Source organism: Melanotaenia boesemani, chromosome 7 (genome assembly GCF_017639745.1).
Source record: "Melanotaenia boesemani isolate fMelBoe1 chromosome 7, fMelBoe1.pri, whole genome shotgun sequence".
Lineage (NCBI taxonomy): Eukaryota > Metazoa > Chordata > Actinopteri > Atheriniformes > Melanotaeniidae > Melanotaenia > Melanotaenia boesemani.
Window position 1 is genome coordinate 22939415 of NC_055688.1, and position 20394 is coordinate 22959808.

Here is a 20394-nt window from a genome sequence, read left to right on the forward strand (position 1 = left end):
GAGCTGCATCAGATCCTGGAGGTCTTGCGTTGATCATATTTCTATCAAAAGCCATTTTGATAGAAGCCATTTCTCCCATCCAGAACTGCATATCATTCCACAGGTGTGTGTTTTTGTTGTGTTTATTGACGATGCCGCGCACCAAACCCACAATTCACTTTGGTTTTGTAGTCCGCTTCCCGTATTTGGTCCACTTGAAGCAGACTGAGATTTGCCATTGTAGGCGGATCAAATCCACTTCTTTGATCCAAATCAGTTTGTTTGCACATTCACAACACCCCAAATGTAGCAGACTTTTAAAGCAAATGGAGTAAGATTTGAATCAAAAAGTCTGGTGTGCTCTTTATCTTTGCCAGGTAAGATGTATTATGTCAGAACAGGTAAAAACCACCTTTAGTGAGCATATTTAACTTTCTCCACATTCGTTTTTCTCTTTGTTTTTATTGTTTCTTTTCACTTTGTCTTAATATTTTTAGAAAATGGCCATAGGAACCTCACTACAGTCTCTTTAAGTCAACATCATACTAAAATCTATGGACAAACCTCAGAGCAGTGCAAGCAACAAACTAGGATGACAGGAAAGATTGATCAGGAAAAGCATAGAGCACTGATCCCATCCTAACGGTGATGATAAGTACTGGTTGTGCAAAGTGCCCAAACTTTGGAATTAATCACAGACAAAATATTATTGTCAACCAACTTCAATACAATAATATTATTTATTTGACCAGAGGGAGACCACTGAACTATAGGATACCATGCATAAGCACTTTTTGCTGATCTACATGCTGTGTGAATAAATCTGGAAAACTCATTTTGACAGAGTGACAGAGACCTTCACTGCACTCCAAACAATAAAGAGTTCAAAAGAGCGTAAAGATAAAAAAAATGAAGCAGTCTGCAACACCAACCATCCATCCATGCTTCCTGCTTCAGCTCCAACATCAATCAATCAATCAATCAATGAATCAATCAATGAATCAATCAATCAATCAATCAATCAATATTTATACAATTGTTTTATATAAAAAATGTAACTTTAGTAGCTTTAGAATAAAAAATTTAATGAACAATTAAAAAATCATCTTTACACATCAAGTCCCCCAGACCACAAACACCTGAGATACACATATACACAACATATTCACACGCACACACATCGACACGTGCGCACACCCACGCGTACATAAAACGATGTCTCATAAGAGCTACCCTAACCACATCAGGAAAACTAAGACACTAGAGTTTAAATAAAAGATGTCAAGCTGATATAAAAAGACAAGAACAAAACACAATAAACAAAAAATACAAGTTATAACCTAAAAAAAATTTGCATTTTTAATAAAAAGGTAAGTTTAAACTTTCGTTTAAAGACATAAACACTCTGAGCTGCCCTCAAGTCCTCTGGAAGGCTGTTCCATAGGCGGGCACCATAAAACCTAAAAGATGCCTTTACTTATGTTTTAGTCCCCGGCTTTGGCTTAAACAAGGAATAACACCTTTAAAAGCTTTTTAAACTAAGCAAAGTACTTTAAAATCAATTTGGAAGCACACAAGAAGCCACTGCAGAGATTTTAAAACTGGAGTAATATGAGTTTTCCTTCTGGTCTTGGTCAGCAGACGAGAAGCTGAATTTAGTAAAAGCTGTCTGGGAGTTATATTTTTCTAGGAAGACCAGAAAGAAGAGAATTACAATAATTTATCGTCTATGTGATAAAAGCATGGATCAGTGTCTGCACTGGCCTGAGAGAGGAATTGCTACACTTTGGAAATATTCCTAACATGAAAGAACTTTGTCTTTGTTGTGTTTTTAATATCTAAAGGAGATATAAAATGTAAATTGTAATAAAAAAAAACTCTGAGGTTCTTTACTTATTCAGATGGATCAAAAGAAAGTGGTTTTAGTTTTAAAAACAGAGTAATATCAACTCCTTCTGTTAATGCTACATCACATAGGCACTATGTTATCTGTGAATGAATCCCCCCCCCCTTCACATTACAGCCTATGCATAACACTCATTATGACTACAACTATTTAGTCTTTTTCACAACTATGTCTGGCCTTTGTTAGATCAGTATTTGAATAATGTGAAGAAATCCCCTGCTGTGAGAAACTAGGTGGCCAATAATTGTAATAATTTTGTTTTTGTTTCCTCCCGTGCACATCGGCCTGTTGTTAGAGTTCAGCTCAATCTTGGCAGGCTGGTCTGTTTCTCTCCATGTAACGCAGATTCTTCTTGTAGATCCCTGTGGTTTTTTTGCACTATTACACTTAGGTGTGCTTTTGTCAATGCATGTGCATTAGCAGACGCTCAGTGCAACTCACAACACCCTGAAGAGCACTCAATACTGTGATTATCCTTACCTCAGTGCTCTCAACCCATCACTTTTGTACCTATCATGAAAGCAAAACCTTCTGGACATAATTTCAAAAATAAAACAGACAAATAAAAGGATTTTGCCCCTGTCATAGTAACACAAATATTGTTTTATTACAGCAGAACTAAACCAACATGTCATTTTAATTGATCCGGGCCCAGCTTTTACCCCAAAAAAACAAACAAACAAACAAAAAAAAAAACAGTTTTTTTCCTCACCTCGTGTGCTACCCATCTAAATAAAAAAATAAATAAAAAAATAAAAAACAGCAAGGATGAGGATCAATAAAAAAAGAAAATAGAAAAAAAAAATCCAGTCTTCTTAGGTGCTAGCTGGGATAATTAATGGAACTGGCGAGAATAATTAGCTGAGTGACTGCATTCTAGATTTGTTACTGGAAACTGGAACAATGTGACGAAGGGTGAGGCGTGGAGCACAGGGCAGGGATTTTAAAACATCAGGGGTTCAGATGCATGGCTCGTCTTGGTATGCGCCTTGACTCCATGAAACCGACCACCTCTCTGCGCACACACACACACACACACAAACTGTATTTGGTTCCCAGTTGCTCCTGTCATGGGACACAGATGATCTTATGTGCTTTTAAGTATATTACTGTCAGCTGCAGCAACTTCAGAAGGACGGGATGGCTGTCTAGTTTTATCAATGCATATGGAAAACTTTTGCAAAAGGGACTTTTTTAATGTAATTTGGAACTAGATACAAGATTTTGGTAATATCTGAAATCAAAAAGAGAGAGGTCCTGTTAGGGAGCTGGTGGCCGAGCTGGGATTCATTCTGAGATGCTGAACACAAGATTTTAAAGTCAGGTTTACTTTTCCAAGAACTTTCTGAGGACTTCAGTGTGTGAGAAAAATACAATGTGATTTATGTTTTACTTACAGGCAAGTTGACACAATCAGACCTATGTCACAAATCACTGAACGTAAAAATGTTCTTTTAGACAAGCAACACTGTCAAAAGAACAAACTGCTGTTTCATTTTAGAGGAAAAACTGCTGCACTGACTTATCAGCTGTATCATTAGGTGAGATACGTAAATAATCTTTTTCACATTTCTAAAAAAGCTTCTGCACTGTGTGCCACCAGCAGTGAAGCCTCTTGCAATCCTAACCCCATCTGTTTTAAAACCTTCTGCTAATAAAGCATGTTTAAAGTATATCTGCTGGTCTATGGCATTCACTCATGCAGCATGCATCACTGGACAAGACTTCTGTAAATCTATCACTTTCTCTTAATCTCTCCTCAGCACACAGACAGACATTTGTGTGCAGCAGGTCATATAAAACTGGCTAATAGCAGGTAAAGCAGCCCCATCTGTGAAGTTCACTTGATGTGCCTTGGAGTACTGACATGGTACAACACCCACTTTTCCTCGGGGGAAAAGAGAGACTTGGATAGAAGAAGACAGGAGGAAAGGAAAGGAGGAGGATCAGAAAGTGAAAGACCACAGGGAGACAACCCTAAAGATAGAAAGACGGTCAGGAAAGCAAATGTATGGCATTTGAAGGTAGTAGCCTGGAGCATAGACTTTACTCTTGTCTCTATATGATGGAAGCATTCATGAACATGCTCATGTGTAATAAGCCTGATGAGCCATGCTGTGTAATGGTATGCGACAGTCAGCTCCCAGGCTTTAAGAAAAAAACAAAGATAAGTAAACTTCTGCAAGTACTGCAGTGGACTTATAGGGCTTGCAGAGAGCTGAATGGATTTGTGTTTTACTGCTTTGTTTGCTTTGTTTAAACAGCTGGCACAAGCACAGAGGAAAAAGTGAATCAATTTGGAAGCACGATCAGAGATTCAGTAGGGAAGAACTGATTGAGGTGAAGGTCCCAGCCAAAAAAATTCCAGTCTGCGGACACACAAGCTGATGAACGCTAAAAACCGTGGTTAACGCTACCTAACACTGCAGCGTAGCAGTGGGTTTAAAGCGGGTTTCCTCACACTGTCAGCTGAGCTTTGCAGGATTAACAAAACAACACTGATTTCAGTGTTTGGCATTGGGCATGAGCGACTGATGAATTATGTGTGACACTTTAACATTTCACTGATGACTTCACGCATTTCATCACAATTTGATAGAGGATTAATTCTGGGGCACCTGCTCACTTCACTGATACACAGTGGATGATTTGATTCAGTGTTCATAGCCCTGGATTTGGAGAATTAAAAAAGGAAAACCTATTACGTACTATAGGCATGAACAAAATGTGCAAACTATAGAAAAAAAAGTTAAGTTAAAAAAATACTGTGACTGAAAGCAGTATAAGCATAACTGACAGACATTTTAGAAGACATTACAAAACTTTAGATGACTGCTTTTCCATTTTATGGATATCCACTGAGTTGGACAGTATGATGATGTAACAAGGACCTCAATACATAAGTGCATTCACACACTAGATCAAACATAAACAACTTAATTATTCACAATCAGCTTTTGTTCCCCAGCAGAGACGAAACAACCATTTTATTGTCTTTTTTAAGTCTTATACATACTTTCCATGACAGATTCCCTCAGTTAAATCATTCAAGTAACAAAACAGGAGTACCAAAAGCAAAGACGAGACACCTATGTCTGAAAGGGCACCCCGGTGACTGTTTACATAGTTTTAAATGTAATATATCAACAAAATGAATGTCTCTGGGACAGGCTTTTGTCCACTTTGGTAAACTACTTGGCCAAGTAAATAGTATTTGAAAGTAAATACATCTCATAAAAATGTGTATCTGATAATTCATTTTAGACACGGAAAGAAATGAACAAACCTGTCCAGGCACCGAGTGCCCAAGTTTGAGCCAAATACGAGCAGCTTACCTCAGACATGTTCGTGCGCGTTCGACTCTGCTACACTCACGAGAAAGCTTAAAGGACATGCATCAGGGGTGGAAAAAATAACATCTGTTTCCCTTTCTATACTGTTGGCTGCGTTTCAGTCCCGTGTCTGCGCGCAGCCATCAACCTTAGCCCCATCTCACAGCTACACCGAGTCAGACACCTTTGAGCGCAGAGGGGAGGGTTTCCAGACACCTACCAGCTTTACATGCCCGACGCTCTTTTCCTCTGACATCTTGAAAGTATCCCGAAATGAATTGTGAAGAAACGAGAGCGGGAGGTTGAGCCGAGCAGGGGATTTTTTTCTAAAGAGGTCTCCTTTCCTCCACGTCTGTTCCACAAAGCGCGGTGCGTTCAGTATGCGCAGTCAGCTGCGCCTCTCCGCTGGCGACAGCTCCCAGGCAAGCGAAATATTCAACTTTGGAAAAATGAGAGAGGGAAAGAGAGCGAGCGGGGCAGAGAGGGGAGGGAGGCAGACAATCGCAGGAAAGCGGCTCCTCCTACCCGCACAATACAAAACGCAGAAGCAAGCAGATATACGGTTCAGTGCGGTGGACTGAACAGCTGTGCCCAAAGTGTAACGTTACTTTTACTCAGTAACTAAAATGAAACGATTCTGTAACGCCACACGTCTAGATTTATAGAAGTTAATTGCGTGAATTTAAATTAGAGGTAGTAGTATTAATGGGGAAGATTTAAGTTAAAAAGGTCAGACAATGAGGTCATGTTTTATTCACCCTTATGGGGGCAGTTACAGATGACAGCCGTTTTTCCAGTCTGGCTAAAAAATGAATCAGTGGCCACATTCACTTTTCATGTTCTTATTCTGGAAAATGATGCAACCCTGGGCAATAATAATAGTGATAATAAAAAGACCTCAGACAAGCTATTAAATAGCCTCCCCTGTTCATTATCAATAAGTAAAAGAGGGAGGTATAGTGCTACCAATCCATTGCAAAAAAGGCCCCGAGGCAGCAATTACAATATTCATAGTTTTAAACTTGAGTAAAACTGGTTTATAAGGCGGGCATTATAGTACTTTAATTTCCTGTATTAATTACAGGATTGTGTGTGTGAGAGTGTGTGCGTGTGTTAGGTTAAGCCTGCGTGTGTGTCTACTACTCCTGAATGATTGTGCTCTTCTGATCATATTATGACAACATACAAGACATATGTAACAAAAGCATGTCAGAGATTAGCTTTAACTTGGCCTTTAAGAGGTTGGTGGGCTGTTTGTGACTGCAGGTGTGTATTACGCTGCATAGGTGTGTGTCTCTGTACTTGGAAAAAATGCAGAGGTTAAGAGGGTTTGCAGAGTTTTCCAGCAGATTTTCCAGCTCCTGCAAGATGTGGCTGTTGTTTCCCACCCACAGCCTGCACCTGTCCGACCAATCACTGATTGAAGTTTGATTTTTTTCTTGTACACTGCTCTTTGAATCATGGTCACATGTATTAAGGTTGTCCCATTATGCTATACAATTTATACACACATTAAAGGTATAAAACAAAACAAACAAAACAAAAAAAAACCACATTGTAAAATTAACATTTTATTCAATGGTTTACAAAGGTTATAAAAAAATGAAAAAGAATAAATATCACATGCAGATTTAGCCTCTAACACAGTTAAAAATGGCACATTTGATGTTTTAATAAGCTGACATTTTAGTTTTAGGATGTAAAAAGTCTTCAAAAGAATATTTCAAAGGCAAATTTAAAGACTTATTTTTAACCTTTGGTCATATTAAGAACCAAAATGTATTTCTTTAATGGCACGTACACAGCTCCAATTAAGCTAATTTTATTGAGTTCACGTTGGAGGGCTTGTTGTTAAGAGAGCAAAAGTAAAACTCTCAAACAACTAAGAGTCAAGCTTCTAAAAGTTAAAAACATGCATGTGATAGTAGCCACTATATGAAACACACCTGCAGAACACTGGGGAGGCTGCTGTGGGTAAATAGTGCCAGACAAGGTGTGGCCTGACAAGCAGGTGTGTTATCCTACTGTCAACAACCCGGGTACCACACAAAGCGTCTGAGAACCTGTTGGTTTTTTAAAGCTCAGTGCTTACCATGTTTACCCATCTGTCATGTTGGATATATCTATAAACACAAATGTCATGCTTTTTCTTGTCTCCACAACCGTCTGTGGCCACCCTCTTTCTGCCAAACCTCCCAGCGTGCAAATCGTCTTACTAATCTGCTCTGCACCACAGGTTGAGTCTATCAGTTATCTGACTGTTTTCTTAGTTTTTTTGTTTTGTTTTTTTTTCCCAAGATACAGAAGAGTCATGGTGGCGTTACCTGACAAATGATTCAAATGGAATTTGTATCTGATTATAGATTTAAAAATTATGATATATTATCCAGTTTTATGCTTTATGTATAGTACTCCCCGTTCCTTTCATGCATATTTGAATTTATTAAAATAACAGTTTCCCTTAAGCACATAGTAAGAGCAAGCTACAAGTGAATCTCACTCCAATTCCCCGTGGAGGTATTTTGGATTTTAATAGGTCTTTTACCCTTTGAGCCTGACAGAATAGTTGGCTGATTGAGTGCGCTCACTAAGCCTGGATTCAGCCCCAGGCACCCATCAGTGCTGTCTTCACTCACTGACCACACGGACATCTGAATTTTCTGAGACTGGCAGTCAGCTGCACTGCACAGCAGCTTTTAGCATCCAGTACTCTCAGTGAACTCAGCAATTTGTGGATTGGGGAGTACTAATGTATGTTTGCTCAGTGTGTGTGCAAAGCAGATCTTTTCTACACAGCAGTGATTGGTCAGGGGATTGCTATTGACATTTTGTTAGAAGCCCGTTTCCTTTTTCTTTTTCTTTTTTCTTTGCTCTCACTCTGAGCCACTGCAACTTATGCAATTATGCCATAATTCCCGTGTGATTAAAGCAAACATATTAACAAATACACAACTAAAAACAATGGATTATACAGCTTTTAAGTTTTCGCTTCTTAAGGAAAACCTCTGAGTTTTATAGATGGGAAATATCTGTGGAGGGATGAGGCCAGCACCTACACACTAAGGCTTATTAGTTTACAACCTAATTCACATTCACCCACTCACATGCACAAAACCTGTAACTTATATCTTGAGCACATAATTCTATCATGCACACACTAATGAATGCATCGGGGCAATTACGGGGTCAGCACTGTGCCCAGGGACACTTTGACTTCTAATGGAAAGAGATGAAGCACCCGATGACTGATGTCACTGCACTAATAGCAAAACTGTTTGAAAGCTGCTGGTATTTGACTCTATTTACATAAAGACAAGTCTCTCAGAAAACAGTGACATTAAGTAAAGAGTGATGAATTCATTTGAAGGACGAAGGGTCCAGTGACAGAATGAGGACAGGCTGGAAGAGCGAGGCTGCTGTGGACAGTAAACATACTGGCCACAGGAGACTTCACCATTGTGTTGCTGTGGCTCAGGCATGGGGCAAAGTACATATCACATTACCATCAGCTTCACAATGCTTGTGTGCGGGCATGTATCTGCGTATTCATGTGTGCGTGAGTTTCACACACTGACACACACATAGATACACTCATGCACTTCGACATGTATGCTGGCATGACAAATGACCGGCACCACCAAACAGTGTGTGTCCAGAGGAAATGCATCAGCTCCTCTCTTCCTCTTTCCTCTCCCAGCCCATTGCTCATCAGGGACTTATTGTACAGCCCCAGTTTTTCTTTGGGCCACTGCTACGTGAAGTGATCAGGAAAAACACTAATGGAGACATAAAAAAAAAAAAATCTTTGTTCCCTGCAGAATTTAGGAATCTTTAACCCAGTGCAGACATTGGGGTGTTTCTGCATTCTGTGCCTGCCTGTTTCTTTTGTGATGTGCACATTCAACTCACTAACTGTACATTTTGTATTTCAACTTTGCTGGATAATCATTATTTCTTTGACTTCAATCCTAATTTGTTAACTTAGATACAACTGTGACTGTCTTCAGCCATTTTGCTGCTATTATTCAACAACAACAACTACAGCAACAAAAGGCACAATCTTAATATTTAAATTTAAAATTATGTTGGCATAAAAAGATAAATAAATAACAGAAGGCATGCATTTCCATTAGACTTCACACTTCATACGTGGCTTTTTATTAAATGACAGAGTAAGCCTGTAAATATTCTGTTCTCACTTTCAGAAATGCAGAAAATACACAAGTACGTCACACAAAATAATCATGCTGTTGTTTTGTATTCAGAAACTAAGATCTTTAAAACTTCTTTAAAAGGAGCACTGCAGCCAGTGAAAAGTTTATGAATGTTGGATTTCAAATATCTAACAGTTGAAGCTCATAAAAGTTTGTTTCAGAAAGTGTGAACTGGATCTTGTTGCGAGTTCTGCACGTTTGCTACAAGTGTCAGAAGTTGCAGCTAATGAACACAGACATATAGCCTGAAGTAAGATGGCTGAATCTATTAATTTGTGCATTCCTCTAAACTTAGTTTGGCATTGATATAAAATAGATTTAGATAGTGAACAGGTTAGATTAGAATCACACCAGGGACAGGGCCAGATCTGCAGTAGCTAAGGGAAGATTAGATGTGAGCGGGCAGAAAATGAAGACCCAGTAACTATCTGATAAAATAAAACTATATCCTTTGATTCACAACAGTTGTATGTGTCTGTATCTCTTTCTGCTCAGCAGAGAAACTGCCTAGTCTTTCTTATCAGTCACATTGCCGTCTTCACCCTCTGGCTCCACACCAAGACAGGCTGGAGCCGAACACAGGCTGCTAATGGACATATAGACGAACCTCTGAAGAATGACGACTGCTGTGCTTGCTATTACCAACGCAGAGAGGAAAAACAAACCAACACATTCTTTGCAAGGTCATTTGGATAGAAGCAGCAGTGATCCATGAGTGCAAGGTTAGCCTGTTATTTCATGCATTACAAAATGAAAAAAAAAAAAAAAAGAAATACTATTGAACAAATATACAGCTAATTACAAAACAAAGTATCCAGACAAATGGCCACGTTTGTTTTATTTCACACTGTGTGCCTGAAATTTACACTATAATTCCACAGGTTCAAAGAGTGTTTTCAACAGCTTTTTACAGGCCCCTGACATCATTTGTAATAATTACAGTCTTTATCTAGTCAGTAGTTTGTCTAGACTATAATTAATATTAGATAATATGTGGCATTACAGAGGTGTTTAGGAGCTTCAGGGGGCCTCGTTGGGATCAAATTTCAAACAGTTTTTTCAAAAAAGCTGAATATCCAATGCAGAGAAACTGAAGCTGCAGAAAGTCTATGTAACTTAAAGTCTACGTAAGGAACTGACTCTAGAGAATACACTTAATGGCAGTATGGCTAAAGTGGAAATACTGTAAATAGCTCAGCACATAACTACAACCAGCCTCTCTGGAGCCCATGTTTCATGACAACTCTTTTAACACTTTCCTAAACTCATCTGACAAGCTTTCACATTAATATGGCCTTCCGAGACCATATACAGGAATCTGGATTCTATGCTTCCATAATGTCACATCCATGTCCTTTTCTTGAGCAGCTGACCAGCTTGGGAACATGAGGCTGGTTGTCAGCTGTCAGGATCTGTTGGATCAAAGTACCTGGGGTTTTTAATTCAATAATGCAACAACATGAATTTTAAGTAAGCTGAGTGGTTTGTTTTACAGGCCTGAGGAGGATTTCTTTATGTGTGTGCATGTAGATTGCAAATAATTTGCAATAGTGCACAAGTAGGACTCACAGGCATCAACTCTTTTGTCAGGCATCAGTGGGTCTCACACAGCTCTTCCATCCAGATTCATTGATATCATTTATTTTTCATTGTGTTAAACCAGAGAACCGTGGACTCAGATTTAATCTTTGAACTGACGTCACAGATAAGAACAAGCGCAAGATGTGAGAATTAATAGTGTTTAATAATCTAATGTTGGACATTTTTTGCTTACTTTTCCGTGTCATAATCCCCAAAAAATAAAGAAATAAAAAAAATTAAAGGTAACTTCCAATGAGTTTTCATCTTTCTTTGTATAATTACAGAAATCTGAAAATGTGTAAAAAGTCATTTAAAAACTGTCAGTTTTCAAAACACAGGAAGCAGATTATGAGTTCAACGCAGGGCATTGTGGGTAGACATAACCAAAACATACACACATGTAGGATGATAGGTCGCTCAGGTGGGTAGAAATGGCTCACAGTCAGATGTCGAAGAATGTCTTAGAAGTTCTGGTAGAAATATGGACAACCCAAGACGGCTAGTATTTTATGCAGCTCCATTACAATATTATATTATCTATTATATATGCAGTTTTCTGTTAGGATAACTCACTGAACTCATATGTTTGCAAATTCTCAGACTGGTAAGTGATATAAAGGGAAGGATGCACTGGGGGTATTTTTCATCACAGATCACTGAGAGACCAACATGATGATTAGTTTCTGTATGAACATCAAACAGTGCAGTTTGGGAATTAAAGCCTTGCTGGTTTAGAACAGATAATACTACTGATTAGTGTTTAACAAAGCTTGCGTATCCTACTGCAGAAGGCAGGCAACTGAGGTAGGAAAGAGAGAGAGAATCTGAGAGGAAGACAGGAGACATAAAAAGCAAAAAGACGGAGGAGGGATAGGAAGAAATATGGGTCAGACAGAGAAAGACAGCTCAATGTAAATCAGAACGTGTAAACACGTACAGACCTAATCTCATTACCCTCTCCCCATCCTCCTGGGCCTGTGATGAGATGCCCGATTAAAACAGGAGATAAAAAAAAAGGAGAGGTAGAGGGCAGATATGAAGGTAGAAGGGAAGAAAACCTAAGATGCTCAAACTAGATTTTGTTGGGAAGAGTACAGCAACTGATAGATTTGGAGCAGTATGTGTTGTAATGTAAAGGAGCTGTTCAAAGGGGACAAATTCACTGGAGCATGAAAAATGAGACATTATAATAAATGGAGAACACAAGACATATTAGACAGCAAACCTAATGCGGACACGTTTAATGTCTGAAATACACATAATCATTTCATATTTACAAGTAAGTAATCATGAAAACATCATGTTCAAATGTTCAACCTTACAAGATATGTGCAAACTATGATGAGATGCAAATACATCTTCCTTCGAGTCCAGTTCACAGTGAACCAGCCCATCACCTTCTTCTAAAAAATCCAAAAAAGTGTCCAATAAAAACACTGAACTACTATTGTTGTTGTCATGACATCATGAACGGTGGCTAGTGTAAACCCGAGACTTTCCCTTAATTTATAATTCATACTTGTACACTGGTTACATGCCCCTTGTATTCTCATTAGATTGCATAATTTCCAGTTCAGCAGCAAATACCCTCATGATTTTTTAAAGAGATGTCAGGCATCTCTGATATTGAGTGGATCTTCTCTTGCACCTAATACTGTGAGTGTGGTGTAGTAGGAGATGATGCATGTTATATTACAAACCTGAAAAATGTCTTTTGAAGATCATAGTCTGTGGTACTCACTGGTCACTTGAATGTAAATCCTGTTAGCTATTCAGGTTATACTGACCTCTTTTCAATCTTCAGGTCCAGTTGACCTGAACACCACAAAGTATGTGGATAGTAGAAATAAGGTTTGGGTGAACTGAAAGAAAAAGGTTGATTGTGTACTTTCATTCTGTTCTCCAATGATTGAGTGTGCTGTGTGTGTCTATTAGGGTTATTATTGCTGAGTACTACCAGGATAGCAGTTTCAGTACATTTTGAGGTGCTTATAAAGCAGTAAGTGTCAAAAATATGCTAAATAAATTCAGACAATTAGAGTGTTCATGAATTTAAAAACCAATATGCTAACAGAATGTGCTGGTATAATCAAAATAATCTCTGCTTAACTTTCCTTTCACAATTAGAAATCACCTTCTTGCTGTGATTTGTGCTTATTTCAATGAAATAGGACAACTTTTTCTTTGTAATACAAAAGATTTATTTCTGCCATGTCTTGATAATGATTAAATTACACTGAAGTATTTCATTTGCTGTTTATCACTTTCCGTGCTTGTTTTACTTCTTACACTGCCACTACACTACTACTTGGTTAAAGTTAGGAGAAAAAAAAAAATCATCTTTACGAGTAAGGAAGCCCAAAAGAAATCATTTTTATTTAAGGAAGCTTTTCTTAAATTTTCTACATTGCCATAGTGACACATCCCTCTACGTTCAAAAGTGACGAAATAGACTCCAGGGCAAGTTCATTGATGAGAATGCGTTGGCAAATTTAGCTTGTGATTAAACCAACATCTGTTTTTCTTCAGGCCCTGTACTTCAGTTCTTTTGATACTAGATAAAATACATCTTCAAGTCTCAGCTATAACCCCCAAACACCCCCCCCCCCCCCCCCCAAGAAAAGAAGACAACAAATTAAAAGCTAAATAACTCAAGCAAACGGACCAAAATTTTATATTATGTTGAAAATTTTGCAGGCAAAGTCTGTTCTAAAACCCAGTTGCTTTTAAACTCCTGCAATTGTAAAAATAGAGTCGGGGGCAGAGCTCTATGTTATCAGCCGCTCTCTTAAAGAACCAGGTCCCAGTTTGGGTTTGGGAAGCAGATACCTTCTTTACCATTAAGGCTACTAGACTTTCATTTAGAGCTGGCTTGGATGACCCTCAGCAATCCCTTCAGTTACGCTGCTATAGGCTTAGACTTCCCTTCACTCCTTTTTCTCCATGTATAAATATATGGCATTATCATTAACTTGTGTTTCTCTTTTTTTTTTCTCAACAAGCATCCTTAGTGTTTTTAGTGCTGTTTTCCCTCCTTCCTGTTCTCTCCACACAAAACTGATCAAAGCAGATTGTTGCCCTTCCTGAGCCTGATTTGGCAGGAGTGTTTTTTCTTTTCACTGTTGTCTACTACCACATGCATGCTTAGGCTAAGAGTAGGGTTAGGGTTAGGGAGAAGAAGAGAGGATTCATTGCAATTTGTTGGTTTCCTTAATTTGGGATTTTTTTAAATGAATTGATATATATGAACACAGTTATTATAAACTGGAATAATGTGGCTCATACAGTGGGACTGTTTTAATTGGGTTATGACTGGATTACAATGAACTGTACTGAATTGAACTTTGTCTGTAAAAGTGCCCTGACATGACTTTGTTGGCACATTACAAAAAAAAACAAAACAAAAAAAAAAAAAAACAAGAACACAAAATAGAAAAAAATGTGGGTACTATTTGTAAACTATTTTTAAAGCTAAGACAGAAACATTAACATCTATTTCCACAAACATTAAGAGCCCAAAAAAGATGCACCACTCCTTCAAGTGTTTGACAAACAGACTTAATTAAATTAAAGGCCCCCCAAAAATAATTCTATCAATTAGCTGCTAATAAAAATGTCTCAATAATCATGGTGCCACCTTACAGTAACTCAGACATGAATGCTGAGTCAAGACAAACTCACCGATAACTACAGGACAGGAATTCCCTGTGTGCTTCATGAAAATAGTGCATACAATGATATTAGACTTGTTGTTTGCTTATATATTATCTGGAGGCTACTTGTACAATGGAATATATTGTCATTGTGAAAATGAAAGAAGTACCACACAGAAACAATGCCTCCTGTGTGTTATAATGAATTCTGCAGAAATGGTTTGGTTTGCACAATGGGGATAAAAGCATCGTTAAGGATGTATTTTGTTCTAGGCTACCTTCATGTGTGGACAATAAAGCTGCAATAAAAAGCCTGCAAACTGAGATGAACACTGTTGCTGACCATCTAGTCCATAGGTAGTAAAGCAAAATGGACAAAACAGTTTTTAAGATAAAAAAAAGACTTTTTTTTATTACAGTTAATTCACTAGATGGTGTATTTTGCAGCAAATCTTGCTCGAAATAAATCAAGTGGGACTTCACTGCATCTGTAAACCTGGATTTAAAACCCCAGATATATAAAATTGACAACAAAATTAATTCAAGTGCTCTGAGTTACTGCATGTGGGCCAATAATGCAACAGCATTTCACACTTGAAATTCTTGCGCCTCCTGTTAGAGCAGACACCATGAAATAGGCAATAAAGATGTCACTTAAACACAGACTGGCACACTCTAAAAACTGCATAGAGGGTGATAAAAATTTTGTTACAGCAACACAATCCTTCTCCTTCAATATCTCTTCATGAACATATCCAGTAACTGCACCTTCTTGCTTCTTTCCTGCTCAATTCAATTCATTATCATTTTTACATCTCATCATCAGTCCAACTCTGCCTTCTTACTTTACCCCACCCCCCCCTCTCTCCTCTCAGAGGAGCAGCAGAGCTCTTCATCAGGCAGATGTCTGGCATCTGTCACAGTCCAGACCAGTCCTGGCATGATTGATTTTTGGCCCACCTGCGTCTTTCATAATGACCAACTGTCAGTTGTTTTACTGCCTGCATAGCCACCCCTCACAATCTCCTGTCGCTGCAATATCCAGAGGCTAAATCTCTCAGCCCAGACCTACAGTACATTATCTCACTTGTCTTCAGAGAAGATTTACACAACTATACCATAAAATCAGCTTGTCTACAATAATCTCTGCAGAGATTACCTTAAAAGAGATATTTTTAAGGGACACAAATAATTAGCATTCTGATGAGATGTAGATGTTAAACTTTTTCACAGCTTTTTCAGCAGCCGAATCACACGAGACACTCACGTGTATCAGGGAAACAGGGCCTCATTTGTTTTTGGTCACGTAATGTTTAGGAAAATAATACAGACTTTGCTTCAGGCTTCATTTGGACACAACCCCCTTTACTCGATGCAGGCTTTAGGGCTTTTGTGTCAGACACAACATCGCTAACTGTAGCCCTATATATAGGCCCACTGACTGATTACACGATTGTAGACACCTGTGATGCTAAATAGTGGACACACCTTGGATTAACATGTCCCTTTGGTCCCATTATTTTCAGTCTTTTATAGGGGTGCCATCATTTATGTATGTATATATATATATATATTTAGTGTACATATTTATATGTTACTTGTATGGCACCACAAAATGTATGGCCTCTATGCTTTGTATTGATTATTTTGCAAAGAATAAATTCATAGGCAAGACAAAGTAAACAAAAGGTGTGCAGTGGTAGAAAGCTTCCTTGTGCTGACAGGCCTCTGAGGTGCTTCATTTACAGTGTAAACCCTCCCAGAAAAGAAAAAAATAAACTAATATATTGTTAACAGGTGGAAATCTTCTGTTTCAACTAGATTTAAATTGGCCTCTTGTATCATTTTCAGATAAACCATTGTTTCATACTAGAGTTTGTACGCGACTCATCCTACCTCCTGCGTCGCTGTAGATTCAGGTCTTGTCCTTTAATTCTTTAAACTGCAGTTAGTTCTTCACTTTCCCAGTTTTCCTGTCTCTGGTGTTGCACCCAGAGTTTCTTCTTATCTGTTAAGTTGCTTCCTGAAAACATAAAAAGAATTAGCTTTAATCAACTGCTTAATGTCATAGTAATGTGATGCAACACTATAGGAGCCAAATAACAAATGTTTGTTAACTGAGCCTCAGTATTTTGGGTCTTTCTGTTTATAGCTAAACAATATGATTGCAATGGATTGTGTGCACCACTGCTAAGACACTGTTCTGAAAGCTGACTATTGTTTGAATTCAGATTTAAAAGAAAAAGCTGGTAAAAATCTTAAAATATTGCCTCTTCAACATCTGATATAAATTCATGCACATATCTATTTACAGAGATTAGTGGGACTGGTGACCTGTCCAGGGTGTACCCTGCCTCTTACTCCAGGCTCCAGCTTACCCACAACCCGTAATGGACAAAGAGGTACATGAATGAATGAATGAATAAATGATTTAATTAATTAAATAATTAGTGGGAGCAGATCAGTAGCTTGGTGTGGTGGTAGTTCAGGAAATAAGCCATGATGTTATGTCTAGGTTAAGTTGAACAGTAACGCTAGCCACCTTTCCAGTTCTACTCAACAGTTGCTGTGTGTCAACATGATGCAATGGTGCTGACAAGTCAATGCAATGATATGGAGGTGGAATCTTGATAATTTGGAATAAAAAGAGCAGAGTTCTTTACTTTTAAGTCTAAAGAAGATGAAAAGTACTTGTTCATGATTAAGAAATAGACACTTAACTTGCTCCTTGATGGACAAAATTTACTAGATTTTTCTGAGGATATAAGATAAAGATAAGATAAAGTAAACTCAGACCTCTGTCTGACTCCAACAGACATCAGATGACACACATATGCCAGAAACATGTCAAGAGACACATCCATGTCCCGTGGGAGCTTTCAGACTCAGTAAGAGGAGCTTCAAATTGGAGGCTGAGTGAAAGAAGGGGCACACCTCCCCTGGCTGTGCTCACCTTGACGTCAAGCTTTTTTGATGATACTGCTCTGAGGCAGGGTACAACTTCCACATGAGGAGTAAGAACAAGTCTGAACAGCTCTCTCTATTGCCCGTTACCATTTGTCTCAACCTTAACTCCACTCTTATTCCATTCTTCCTTCCTTTCCCCATTTTCCTTCCCTTTCCTTCCCCTTCTCTTTTACTCTTTCTTTCCATCTGCCTGGCAGGGACAACGATTGCCTATGGAGAGCAGAGATGCAGCAGAAGGCATCTTTGAAAGAGAATTCTGGCTGCAAACCTTTCATCTGTAGTGGTATACCTGGCCAAGGCAGACTGCAGGATACCTCTGCTGTCAGAAGGCATGCACCAGAGGAGGGAAAAGATACACGAAGAAGAAGGAAAGGGAAATGCAATGATTGGGAAAAGTGGGGAAACAAAACTTTTCTCTCCAGAATTTATGCTTTTGCCAGGCAAAAAAAAGAGGAGAAGTAAATAAGGGTGGTTAAGAGACAAAGATCAGAGGAAATAGGTGGAGATAAGAAAAGAAGAAAGCAAATGTAGGGCATAATGATGAAAAGGCTCATGTGGCTAATGAAGAAAGCCAGTTTACAAAGAGCTTTCTAATGCAGTTACTTGGATCAACTAAAATATCCAAGAATAAGACACAAAGCTATGGATTCAATTCAGAAATAAGATATTCAAAATTATTCTGATGGTACACAGATTTCAGACAAGGAGAATGAAAGCTGCTTCGTTTCTACTCGGCACCATGAACCCTTGTATTTGAAGTATCTGACATCAGGTATGATTTATTATATTTTGTCACACACAAGCAGATCTTGTAAGTGATAAAGATAAACTCTCGTTTTTCTTCGTGGTATTGTGGCAGAGGTTAGGAAATCAAAAACACCATTGGTCCAGGATGCCAAGAAAAGAAAAAAGAAAGTGATCCATGCCAATTTCAACAAACATTTGTTGTGTGCAATTTCATATTATTTATGTATGTATTACTAATGTACTCATGTATCATGTTTTTGTGGGTGTGGTGGTTAGCACTGTCACCTCCCAGCTAGAAGGTTCCTTGTTTAAACCACAGCTGGGGCTTTTCTGTGTGGAGTTTGGATGTTATCCCTGAGTATGTGTGGGTTCTCTTGGTACTCCAGCTTCCTCCCACAGTAAGTCAAGTGGTAGTACTACATTCTCTATATGAATGAGTGTAAGTTTGATTGGCTGTTTGTCTCTGTGTGTCGGAAAATGGTGACCTATCCAGGGTGTGCCCTGCCTCTTGCCTAAAAGCTGATGGGATCCGCTCCAGCTGCCCCCGAACCTTTCATTGGAATAATTGGACAATGGATATATGGATTCTTCTTTATGCTATTACTCTCAATACATGTCTTTCAACCCTTCAGCGCACAATGTCCAAAAGGATAATATGTTAGCTGTGTCTTGGTAAACTGATGTTAATTTTCTTGTATTCAGTGTACAATTAAATAAAAAGATAAAGATATATTTGTATAAAGTCCTGTAAAATTAACCACTTTGTCCATTGACATCTTCCTTTATGATCAAGTTGTCTATGCTGATGAGAAAGCTCTTCTAAATCAGTTTCTCAGCAATGATTTTGAGGGGATGACATGCTGCACACATCCTTCAGTAGATTTCTAAATGTCATCTCACAAAGGGGTTGCTTATGGATAAAACATGGTATCTGTATGAACTGATCTCACCCAGTAAAGAGTAGAGCATTGTGGTTATTCTCTGAAGATACTCTGGTACTAGTCTTCAAAAAATCCAACAAGCCCTTGGAGATTACACTACACATAGATCAAAGGCTGAGTGGTTAAAAGTTAGCTTGAGCTGAGAGGGGCTTACAACAACAGGTTTCATAACAAACCCCAAACCAAGGCACATCAACACAACCAAGAGTAGTCTAAACCTTAACTTGTTCTACCATTGTCTGTCATGAAGTGGCAGTGAAACAATATTACATACAGAAATCCGAATCCCCAACATTAAACAGTTGCAGAGCCTAGCTCAAGTTCTACAAAAGGCATGTCACTTAAGGCCAGCAAATATTATGACAGGGTATGGGAGTGTGTTGAAAGGATTACTGTCCATTCACAGCTTTAATTTGGTGCTGCATCAAAGCTTTGTACTTTGTAAATTTTACTGTCCGCATTATCTCTAGACTTTCCTGCTTTCCCTCTCTGCCAAAGATTGGCATAGTTAAAGTTATATGACAAGATTACATAGTTACTTGTTACCAAGAGAGTAAGGAGAAGAAGTAGTTAATGTGTATGTGTGTTTGAAAACCGATGTGTGTAAAATCCTTCCCAAACCTCTTTCTAAAAACACTCTGCATGTTTCTTTTGGTGGGACACATAATAACTCAAAAGCCTTCTACTGACAGCGGCTGTCCATAGCCGTGACGGACTGTTAGTTTGACAAATGGATTCTCCCATAGCTGTCTACCTGGTTCTGCATGGGGACATCAGGCAGGAATGCTGCAAGGCAGGTCTGTCCTTAGTCCTAGATGCCACGTCTGGGAATGCAGACAAGGATCATTACTGAGTCAGAACGTGTATTTAAAGCTGACAAAATCTTGTTTACTTCGGACATAGCCAGCACTTTGGGTAGTTTGTATTACAAAGGAGACTCTTTAGAGTCTCTAAGTTTTTAAGGTGTGATCTTTTATTGAGAGGCCATTATTTTAATCAATGTTTGCCAATAGACAAAAGCTTGGTTACAATGACTTTTAAATGTTTCTTATTCTGTTTTTCACTACCCTTCCC

At 38.5% G+C, this 20394-nt stretch overlaps 1 protein-coding gene across 4 annotated transcripts in view; it reads right to left on the reverse strand.

Moving 5' to 3' along the window:
* Positions 1-20394, reverse strand: part of mid2 (midline 2) — a 156188-nt gene that overhangs the window by 96507 nt on the left and 39287 nt on the right. For 3 of the 4 annotated variants that reach the window (XM_041990596.1, XM_041990594.1, XM_041990597.1), the window contains exon 1: positions 5438-5631. The gene's annotated coding sequence lies outside the window, so the exon portion shown is untranslated. Of the gene's footprint in view, positions 1-5437; positions 5632-16561; positions 16689-20394 lie in introns of those variants that run through there. The other variant, XM_041990595.1, reaches the window with a different exon arrangement.